The sequence below is a fragment of the Rhipicephalus microplus genome, chromosome X (assembly GCF_043290135.1).
Source record: "Rhipicephalus microplus isolate Deutch F79 chromosome X, USDA_Rmic, whole genome shotgun sequence".
NCBI classification, from domain to species: Eukaryota; Metazoa; Arthropoda; class Arachnida; order Ixodida; family Ixodidae; genus Rhipicephalus; species Rhipicephalus microplus.
Window position 1 is genome coordinate 464,611,829 of NC_134710.1, and position 11,686 is coordinate 464,623,514.

At 42.0% G+C, this 11,686-nt stretch overlaps 1 long non-coding RNA gene across 1 annotated transcript; it reads left to right on the plus strand.

Moving 5' to 3' along the window:
• Positions 1-1,892: 1,892 nt before the first annotated feature.
• Positions 1,893-7,608, plus strand: LOC142774992 (uncharacterized). Its single transcript, XR_012886613.1, has 2 exons — positions 1,893-2,445; positions 7,475-7,608. It is a non-coding gene; the product is annotated as an uncharacterized LOC142774992 (long non-coding RNA).
• Positions 7,609-11,686: the final 4,078 nt, after the last annotated feature.

Here is an 11,686-nt window from a genome sequence, read left to right on the forward strand (position 1 = left end):
ACTGATAGGTGTTCTGGGGTTTGGCTGTGTATTTGGCTCTGCGAGTCATGCAGCTTTCGTGTGGCTAACGTGGTGCACGAACCGGTGGCATGTTTGACAACCGTATGCTGAAGAACGCGCGAGAGAGCGGTGAGACGCCCATGTCGTCTGGTACGGCGCTCATTGGCTACCACCACTGCAAACGTCATTCCTGCGCAATGCCTGACGCTGTCGTCTGTCCTCGCCGCCGTCACCGCCGCGGCCGCGATCGAGGGGTGAGGAACGGGTGATCGCGGTGCTGCATTGTGTCAATATGCCAGTGATACGACTGCCTTTGGGGTTGTTTCCGAACTACTGAAGCCGTAAGTAAACAGTGTCGGGGCTGTCTTCGTGGACAGGCGGCATCTGTACACTGGTGGCATAACGACGAGTTGTAGACGGACAAGATTTACGCGTTGGAGCGAGACGTACTGCCATGGCCGCGGGGTTCCGTAGAGTGGGGAGCTCGTTTTTCGCCACGCTTGTTTAGCTAATGTCTAAGTTTTAACAACCCTTGGTTTTAGTTTCACCCCCCATTCTAACGGCCGCATGTAACAGCCGTACTCCACTGTTCATGTTTTGAGCAGTTTCTGCAGTGCTTGCTTGTACTTGAGAGTTTTAAACAGATCGGTAAGAGTTGTCTAAATCCAACGTTTGTAATGTACATACCAACCGGTCCAGTTCACTTCGCTAATAACTGTGAACTTTCTTCATTCTGTTTCTGAAAACACTGTTTACACCTAAGCGCAGCGTGTTCAAGTCAATATACGACAAGTTTATTAAAACAGTTATGGAAGAGCTATATTGCAAAAATATCACATTAGCAGGTCCTAGAGTTTAGATAAACTGCTGGGAGTCTATTGTGAATATGCTTGTTGCCTGTCTGAAGCCATCCACATCAAGGCAGCAAGAGTGACTCACAGCGAAGGCTTAATGTGGAAGCGTAGAAATAATTAAGTGACTTGGTTGCAATGAAAAATAAAAAAGGGCTGAAACAGGAGGAACCTGATGACATTATTCACAAGATTTCTACTTTTTCGGTCCATTAGTTCTTGTTTACTTATAATACAACACCTGATTCTCTCTGAAGCACTGCAACTGTATAGGTAACACAGTAAAATTAGAAATTACGAATGCTTACTTTATTTGTGTGCATTGAACTGTCTACTCCCTCCTGCAGTGCCCTCAGGCCTTGAAAGTAGTACAAATAAAACATATGGCATAAACAAATATACACTTGCAGAAATTAATTGGAAACTAAAGCCACCCTTCACCACCATTCAGTTTTTTTTTTGCACCATCTGCGTGTGATGTATGTTTTTTTTCTATTCGTCATAGTAGTAGGCTGCTCAGTACCATCACAGTGATACACGTGGGAGCCAAGCACACGTTGTCAAATAAAGTTTTTGTTTTGCACTGCAACTACCCCATATCTCCCTGATTTTGCTTAAAAATATTACTCACGGTCACCTGCAATTTAAACACGTGCAGTATTTTAGAGAATGACTGCTGCTCAAAGTCCACCAATCAGCGGCAGGTATCATGAACCGACACTGCAATGTCAAGTAACTAGGCAATTTTATTTTAAAACAGGGCAGTAATTGAACAACTGTTTCACATTTTTGCGTCACTCTCGCTGCAGGTAAAAAACAGACTGGGGCTTATTATGAGAACTTGATATGTTAAATTCGCAATTACTAACAATGTGCATCGATCGTGTAGGCAATACCGTCGGTAGCCTCGAAATCGGTCAATACATGAACGGTGACATATGGCCGTACCTGCAACAGCGTAATAAACCGACCGGGCTAAAGCTTGGCATGCGTTTAAGAGACGTGACGAACATGCTGAGCGATCTACGGGGAAATGCGAGCCCTGATGCTAGCGAGGCTGCGGCAAACAAGTACGTCATGTATACATGCAGTCTGTCTACACAATTTTCCCGAGCCTGTTTACTTACGGTATCAGTTGTTCGGAAACAACCCAAAAGCAATCCGATTCGCAAAACAAGCCACACAGCTGCTTCCAGTACACCCTCAACGCCGTTTGCCCGAGACTGTTTACTCAAGGTTTCAGTTGTTCAAAAACAACCTAAAAGCAATCTTATTCACACATCACACCACACACACTGCTGCTCTCTCTACAGGCGCTCCCGGCGAGTCCTCGGCGGCCTTGGCTGCTGGCGCGGCAACCACAAAAAAACAGCAAAAATTCTAACTGTACGCGGAGATGACTTTGTGGTAGCCACTGCCAATGAGCGCCGTAGCAGACGTCATGGGCGTCTCCTCTGTCTCTTTGGCGTTCTGCAGCATAAGGTTGTCAAACACGCGAACCAGCGCCCCGTGGCGATTTTGTTTACATCGTGGTGACTGTGCTTGCTCGAACAGCAGGCATCGCAGGCTTAAGTGCGCTGCCTTGCCACAACAGGTAAGCAGTCGTCTCTATTATTTGTAGTGTATTCTGCCCTGTTGACCACTATTCCGCATGTAATAGTGAAAAATACTTGTCAACATCAGATAGCGTGATAATATAAGGCTATGCTGTCGGGATTCGAGAACACTTTCCCAGACGCTTCCCATATGTAGTGCTGATTTCTTTGGCACCTGTAATAGCTTCTTGAAAAGTTGTGTAACTTGCACAGAGTCATCCTCTCATTACACTGAAACGCTGGATTGGCAAAATTAAACTGCGCTTCGCCTTGCCCATTTGGGATTGATAGAACAACACTAATGTAATTGTAATGACCCTGAAAGCGTGCTTCCCCGCATCGCACATGCTTTACGGTGAAGCCGAGTTTATTCATGCATTGCATCATTTGGCGTATTTGCAGGCATAGAGATGAGCGTTTCAAGTTCAAACCAGTACGTATTTTTATTTACTTTTATCCAACAACTTAATTTTTAAAAATTATATGGACATATTTGTCATGGATTTCCCACCAAAATTCAAAGCTTTCATATTATGGAAGAACATGTCATCATTTTTGGTGCATACTACACACTGCTGTACCATGGAATGAACATGTCGGCTGTTTCTCATGCTAATACATACTGGTCGATAGAAGGGCCATGGGATGAATTTGTAAGCTAGTATTCAGTCGAGCTGACACCCCCAAAGCCACGGATCTTGCAAATCTTAGCTCTGAAAAACATTTCAGCTATATAAATGTTTGCTCTATTCTTAGTACAGCCAGAGGTATGCAAGCTTGTTCAGCTAACATATGTGGCATCCCCCCTGGTCCATTTACGCATAGGCTTGCAAGAGACACTAGCAAGCTTTTGCTTCTAAAGTTTTGTTTACTCTCAGCTTAAATATGATTCTTCCATATAATTTATTCGGTAAACTGCTTGAAGTAAACTGCTGTAACAATTTGGTAATCATCATCATCATGAGCCTGACTACGTTCACTGCAGGACAAAGGCCACTCCCATGAGCTACCAGTTAACTCGGTCCTGTGCTTGCTGCTACATATTTATACCCGTAAACTTCTTAATCTCATCTGCCCACCTAACCTTCTGTCTCCCCCTAACTTTCTTGCCTTCTCTGGAAATTCAGTTAGTTACCCTTAATGACAGGCGGTTATCCTGTCTATGCGCTACATGCCTGGCCCATGTCCATTTCCTTTTCTTGATTTGAACTATTATATCCTTAAGCCCCGTTTGTTCCCAAATCCCCTCTGCTCTCTTCTTGTCTCTTAAGGTCACACCTAGCATTTTTCTTTCCATTGCTCGCTGCGACGTCCTCAATTTAGGCTGAACCCTTTTTGTCAGTTTCCAGGTTTCTGCTCCAGAGCTATGTACCGGCAAGATACAGCTAATATATACGTTCCTCTTGAGGGGTAGGGGAAATATACCTGTCATAAATTGAGAGTTCTTGCCGAATGTGCTCCACCCCATTCTTATTCTTCTAGTTACTTCACTCTCGTGGTTCGGCTCCGTGGTTATAACCTGTCCTAAGTAGACATAGTCTTTTACAACTTGAAGTGCACTATTACCTATCTCGAAGAGCTGTTCTCTTCAGAGGTTGTTCTACACTACGTTCCTTTTCTGCAGATTAATTTTGAGACCCACCTTTCTGCTCTCCTTGTCTAACACCGTAATCATGAGTTGCAATTCGGCCCCTGGGTTACTCAGCAATGCAATGTCATCGGCGAAGCGCAGGTTACTAAGGTACCCCTCATTAACTCTTATCCTTAACTGCTCCCATTTAAGGTATTCTCCATTAACTCTTATCCCTAACTGATCCCATTCTAGGCTTCTGAAAACCTCCTGTAAGCACGCGGTAAATAGCATTGAAGAGATTTTGTCCCCATGCCTTGCACCCTTTTTGATTGGTATTCTGTTGCTTTCTTTATGAAGCACTATGGTAGCAGTTGATCCCCTGTAGATTTCTTCCCGGATGTTTATATATGCTTCATCGACGCCCTGATTCCGCAGTGTCAGCATGACCGCTGATATTTTTACTGAATCAAACGCCTTCTCGTAATCTATGAAGGCTATGTATAGTGGTTGGTTATATTCTGAGCATTTCTCTATTACCTGATTGATAGTATGAATGTGGTTGATTGTTGAGAAGCCTGTTCAAAATCCTGCTTGTTGCCTTGGTTGATTGAATTCTAATGTTTTCTTAACTCTGTTAGCAATTACCTTCGTAAAGAGCTTGTATACTATGGAGTGCAAGCTGATCGGCCTGTAATTCTTTAACTCCTTGTCATCTCCTTTCTTATGTATTAAGTTGATGTTAGTATTCTTCCAAGACTCAAATGGGACAGCTCCTGCAATATAGCCTTTCATTATCAAAGCAGCGAGTTGGGCTTGTCGGTACATTATTCTGGTGCACTACAGAGCAGAAAACAGACAATAGACAGAACACAAATGACGACCGCTGATTGCGAGAGCAATTCTGGCAGGTTATACAATGGCTAGCTAGAAGACCTTCAAAATCTTTTCAGTCTTGCGCATTCTTCACATTGTTTCCATGCTCTCTAGCCTATCGTTTATGCAACGCCCAGTTTGGCCATCGTACACTTTACCTCACTATAAAGGAATTTCGTACTCTACCCCTTGTGCACAATAAGCAAAGGGCATCCTGTGCTTAGTGCCACAGACCTGTTTCATCTTTACCTTCAGGTCGATCAATCTGCAGAGCTTAGACAGCCTGTTTGATATTGAAAATACGTGTTTGACGTTTTACCACTGGGCCACTTTTTTCAAGTTGAGCAACAGCTTGAGCATATAACGTATCAATGCTACCTTCTGCCAGCGCTGTGCGATGGCTTCACAGTTTTGTGGGTGGTGGCGTACCTTCTTGAGCAGGCTGTCTGCAACTGAAACATAGAGTGGATCGAGGTGCCCACCACCTGACAGCCTTGTAGCTTGACGCTCGAATGCTTCAGAAGTACAGTGTGGGCAAGATTTTCCCAGAGCGCTCTTGAGGCCGAACGTGGCAATAACTCGTTTAACGAGCTTAGAGTGGGCAGACTTGAAAGGTAGTAGTGGTTTGGTAGTACATGGTTCATAGCACCAGCAGGCGCTAACACATGTAAAACGAAACGGGATATCTAAAAATTTAATTTGGCCATTTGCTGGGAGTTCAAAGGTTAGGCTAACTGGGCTCATCACACCAAAAAAACTCATGAAGTAGCACTTTGCTTAGTATTTCCAAGTCGAACGGATTACAACTTAAAACAATTAGGTAATTGTCAACATATCAGAATAAGTTAAGAACATTTTTATTGGGGAGCAAACCATTCATCTGACGATTGAAGTGAGCAAAACCTAGGGCTCTAATAACCGAGCTATGCAAGAACGAGTGCATACGCCTTGCTTTTGCAGGTGTGGGATCCTTTCAAACATTACATAGGTAGACGGCTAATAAAAGCTTGAACGTTCTAAGAAACCACCAGCAGAAATCCCCACAGAGTTTTGGAAAGCAACGGAACTGTGTTTGTCAATAAAATGCTCAACACACTCAAGGATTAGGTTATGATGCAAGGGATAAAAAAATCTTCACTATAAATCGATAAATTCTGACAGCACGTGTCAGTGAAAGTGTCGAAGACGTCTAAATTGTGGTTAGATTTCGTCTCAATAAAAGGGTCATCTATCACTAAAAGCTTGAGATTACGCTAATTCCGAATCATAGACAATGGTCTAAAAAGGTACGTCGAGCTTGTGAATTTTGCGCTAAAAAGACATTTGAAACATTGTTCTTGCTTTTATCGATCGCCTTAACCAGATCAGAAAGGTTAAGCTTCGCACACTTTTTGGATTAGACTTCTGTTTACTCAATGAAACATCTGAGTGAGAATCGACTGTAGAAATCACTTCTCTCGAAATTGATTGAAGAATAATTTTGCTCAGTAAAATCGTGAAACCACCAGTCTTATCGACCAGGAGAATGTGGATGGAGTGGTCGCATAGAAAAGCAGCCGCTCGTCTAATGGGTGGGCCGGGTTTTAAGTTCTTGCAGCTGTTAAGGAGGTTTGCACATCCTGAAATACAACATGCGCTCTAATAGGCAGGGGCTTCCTGCAAAACTTTACATACAAAAGAAAGCTTTGCAGGCCTCGACTCCCTGAATGCCACAAAGAACTTCGGTCCAAGGGAAAGAACACGTGTTAGACCGGCTGGCAAAGTTACTTCACAGTGTGTGTACATTGCATCATGACTTACGTGCGTAAGGTACACCAGGTCCTCAGTCTTCTCAGGGCAGTATAAATATATGTGCTATTTCCCAATAAACATTGTTGAACGTTCAGTGCTTTTTCTCGTCATTTGTGTTCTGTCCATTGTGTCTTTCTGCACTGTAGTGCACCAAAACTTTTATTATTTTTTCACAAGTATATTCACAGACCAGGACCATCGCCAAAGTGTTTGAGTCTCACCATTTATGTCATGAAGTGTACATAATCCTGTCTTTCCAGTGCATAAGTGGTAAAACAAACACTTTTAACTCTCATACGCTGCTACATCTGTAAAGAGCGTATTACAGTTGAACGTGACATCGGTATCTGCAAAGAGCTTACAATGTCATGTCAGCTGAAGGTAACAAAGAAAAGTTTTACACCACCTTTTACTTTTAAATTATTGGTCTGCATTTACTAGTCAGCTTTTGTTTTTTAGATATAGTGTGTGAGCTCATTATCAGTTCTCTCCTGAGTGATGTAGTTGACAACTGAAGGACATTCATAGTAATGGCATGAAAGAACTTATGCGATAAAGTTTGTGTGCTCCTCTGTTGTGAGATTGTTTTTATGCAAGGCAAGGAGGAAAGAGTGAGTAGAAACAACTCTGGGCGAAATTTTATAGCCTAAGAAAGCTGCATGTTCGCTATTATGTCTTCATTACCTTAAAATAAAGATGTCTTTTTTTTAGCTTTCTGCTAAGCTATAATTTTATGTCTTGCAATTTCAGTGAATGTTACAGTAATACTTTGTTCTGATTTTTTTTGCAAGTGCATCACAGCAGCCCCATTGGAAGATAAGAGATGACCTTGGCCCTTTATGCTGAGATGTTTCTGTAGTGCAAACATGATTCATTCATATGGATAAGGCAATAAAGAAGTGTAGCAAATTTCAACAATGCATAAGTCTCTCAACTCATTTACTGCTAATGCAGCATTCTGCCATGTGGTCTAATGACACATGTGACCAACAATACGTCAATTCTTACAATTTTTTATTTGTTTTTGTTTCAAATATTCTATCAAACCAATATACGCCTTCAAGAAGGTGCTCGGTTGTAGCGTCAACTAGATGAAGTCATCCGAGAAGGCGTGTCTGACACAGATTGATGGAGACACTTGGACTGCCAAAAGGTGCCAGAAGGAAAACACTTTATTCACATCAAATACATTTTACATATAGTTCACACTAGGAGTCCTCGGGAATCAGAATGACACGAAAAGTTAATATATTAACTTCTCATGGTCTCTACCTTCAACCTGGAACTATATTGAAGTGCTATGTCAAGTAATAAGTTGACCACGAGATAAGAAGTGGCTTAGACAGTTATGTGTAAGGAAGACAGTTATGCGTTGAAGTTATGTGTATAGGGCAGATAAGAATTCACAAGAGTCAAAATTATCGGAATGAAGCCTTTTATTTGTTTCTGCAGTCACAAGTTGATGAATGAAAAGAAAAAAAAAGTTCCAGAGCGAACCTTTGAACTTTGCACCGAATCCTCACTGCCCAACAGCCAGAATGGCGTCAAATAATCAACGATATTTTTATTTATTTACTAATTTATTTATTCGTCTACGGCTGATTTCTACTGATCAAAATGTTATTACACCTCAGCAGGGATGAAAAGTTTCGAGACTAAAATTTTTTTCTTCCACACCTTCAGCTCAGCCAAATAGCCCTGGAGCATGCACGCAGTAATCATTTTTTTTCATGCAGAAAAAGTTTGTTTCGTGCGTTTATTGCTGGCACACGCGAATGACAGGCCAATAGAAGATGAAATTAAAAATTCAGTTTCGGTTTTTAACTGCGCAAAGTGCCACCTGCTTCCTGTAGCAGGAGTCAAGGCAACTTCCTGTTTACCTTTTTGGCTTCAAGGCGTGCATTCAACGTCCAAGCCTCAGCGTTGTTCTACGTGACATTGTGAGATCTATGTAGATAAATACGTGTCTATTACATTTAGCACCATCCGGAACATCGAGCGTCAATATTTGATGTGCGACTATTCGCCTACTGGTCGTCAGAAGGTGAGCAAAATGCCGCTACATCATGCACGAACGTGAAGGTTCAACGTGGTAAGGCGAATATCTATTGCTTTCACGGCTACTGCAGTCCTTGAATTTTATGAATGACGCTTGGCTGCTTTCACGTTGCATTAGCGACCAAGGCCTGCATCTTCAATGCGGAAGAATGTGAGCTGCACAAACACAGACTTTAGAGAGCCAGACGACGTACATTTTTTGTTCTTCGATGCGTGTCCCCACATCTCGATCGGTTCCTGCGAACTACTGCTAATTTCTGGCTGCATTTTTAAAACAATATCACATGCGTTCGCATGCAGGGTCACTCATTGCCTTTGCGTTTTTGTTTTTTCTTTTTTGCACAGAAATAAGAGCGGCCTGTGGTTGCATGAACTCCGGCAAAAGCGAGAGTTGGGGTAAATGGATTGGGTTTATTTTGAAATAGCGCAAAGACTAAATACATGAAAGACAGCGCTCGTGTTGGCCAGCTTCTTCCGTCTTTTTGCTGTCTTAAGATGAAGTTGCATGCATGGACTGCCTTGTTGACTTGTTTTCTGCACCGCACGAAGCCATAAGACTTTCCCCACTGCAGCCTCCCTCCGGCTGCTGTCGTTACTGTACTGGCCTCTGCCAGTACAGTAACGCATGAGCAAGCGAGCTTCTGTTCTTTAACACGGTTGTACTGGTGAGACTCTACGGACAGCAGACGCAGCATCTCGAGCAGACATAAACGCGGTGTTTTAAGTAACAGGCGCACGTTGGATTTTCTTTATCTTGCAAGTTCATAAAGTAGCGCGCACGCATGTGCAACTAAACAGGTGGAAATCACGGTATCATGCTTGTTTATTCACAATGACACTATGTGAAAACCAATCAGTTTCTTGGTCCAAAAAATTGTGGGCAATCATTTTAGTGCAATATTCGACCTCTTTCAGTTTCATTGCAAGAACATTTTTTTGCTATTTTCGGAAGCGGTTTAATAATGTTGCCATAGTGGGTATAACCTAGGTTGATTTTTAAAAAAAGCCATCAATACAATACTGCATGAAAAAATGTGAGCAGAGGCTAATTTTTATTTCACAATACTGCAGGCCAATGTGCTGGCCCAAGCAGGAGTGGATACATCAAAACGTAATTGTAGAAAACAACAGACAACAATGCAAAAGAAACAAAAGGTTAAGAAAGAAGGTGACGCTCAAGGTCACCAAGAAACTTATTAGAATGAAACATGTCACACGGCAAACAATTCCAGTCATCGACAGTTCTAGGAAAAAAACTATATTTAAAAGCATTTGATCGGGCAAAAATTGGGGTTAGAGCATGTTCATGACCATGACGAGTACGTCGTACTGAGAGCGGTTTAACACAGTCAGGGAGATCAATTTTTACAATACCACACAAACAATTGTAAAGAAAGGAAAGACGACTGAACTTTCTCCGAGCTTCTAAAGTAGAAATGTCGTTTAATTGCATAAAGGTGGTCGGGGAATCAAACCTACGATATTTGCCAAAAATAAACCTTACAGCCTTTCTGTTAATACGTTCCAGATTCATAATATCTGTCTTGGTATGCGGATCCCAGATAATAGAAGCATACTCAAGCTTAAAACGAACACAGGCATTATAGGCTAGAATTTTAGTACGCGAGGGTGCAGATGCTAGTTTTCTTTTTAGAAACCATAGCTTACGTAATGCAGAAGTGGTAATGTCAGTTATGTGGGTCGACCAAGTTAATTTGCTTGAGAGTGTGACGCCCAAGTACTTATATTTGTCTACATTATTTATGTTAGTGCCTCTTAGAGTATAGTGGAATTGACTAGGACGTAGCTTCCTGGTGATGCGCAGAAGCACAGTTTTGTTAGTGTTTAACTGCATGCCCCCGTTCTGACACCAGTTATCGATAGCGATAAGTGCATCTTGTAAAGCCACATGATCACACGGTGAGGAAATTTGCTTAAAAATGACGCAATCATCCGCGAACAAACGCACAGACACATTTTCAGGAATAAGAGAAGCTAAATCATTAACATAAATTAAAAACAAAAGTGGCCCTAGCACGCTTCCCTGTGGGACTCCAGAGGACACACGAAGAACAGTCGATGAAGAATTACCAATCACTACATACTGACGTCTATCTTGAAGGTAAGCCTGAATCCACAGAACAATTTTTGTAGGTAGTCCAATAAGCTGTAATTTGTGTAATAATTTCCCGTGTGGCACTTTATCGAAGGCTTTACAAAGATCTAAAAACAGTACATCAGTTTGCCCAGAAACATCAAGCACACGTGCAAACTCATGGACAGTTGTAACTAACTGGGTAACAGTAGATAACCCCCTTCTGAAGCCATGCTGATGCTTTGATAGAACATTGTGTTCACCGAGAAATTCATACACGTAATTAGAAATAACGTGCTCAAGAAGCTTGCAACAACTGCTCGTAATAGAAATAGGGCGGTAATTCTCAAATGATAAGGGGTCACCTTTTTTATGAATTGGTTTCACACGTGCTATACCCCAATCAGCCGGTATTTCCCCCGTAGCAATTGAAAGATTAAAAAGTCCAGTTAGGAATTCCGATAAGTATTCAGCGTAGCGGTTAAAAAAAGCATTAGGAATGCCGTCAGGCCCCGGAGGTTTTTTGGGATCAAGTTGTAATAGCATGTGCAAAACGCCTTCTTGCGTCACTAATAGGTCATTGTCTGAGTCAACGAATGAATTCTCAAGTTCATAATCATCGGTTTGAGAAAAAACGCTCTGGAAGTATGTATTAAAGTGTTCAGCAATAGTTGGAGCATCAGTTATTATTACACCAATAACCTTCATTTTACTACTCCCTGTCTTAGACTCGCTTAAATACCTCCAAAATTTTTGAGGGCTATTCTGAAGAAATTCAGTCAGCGTATTACTATAAAAAGTGTTTCTTGCTTGTGCCAAGCTTGTTTTTAGTTTGTCTTTCAGTACGTTA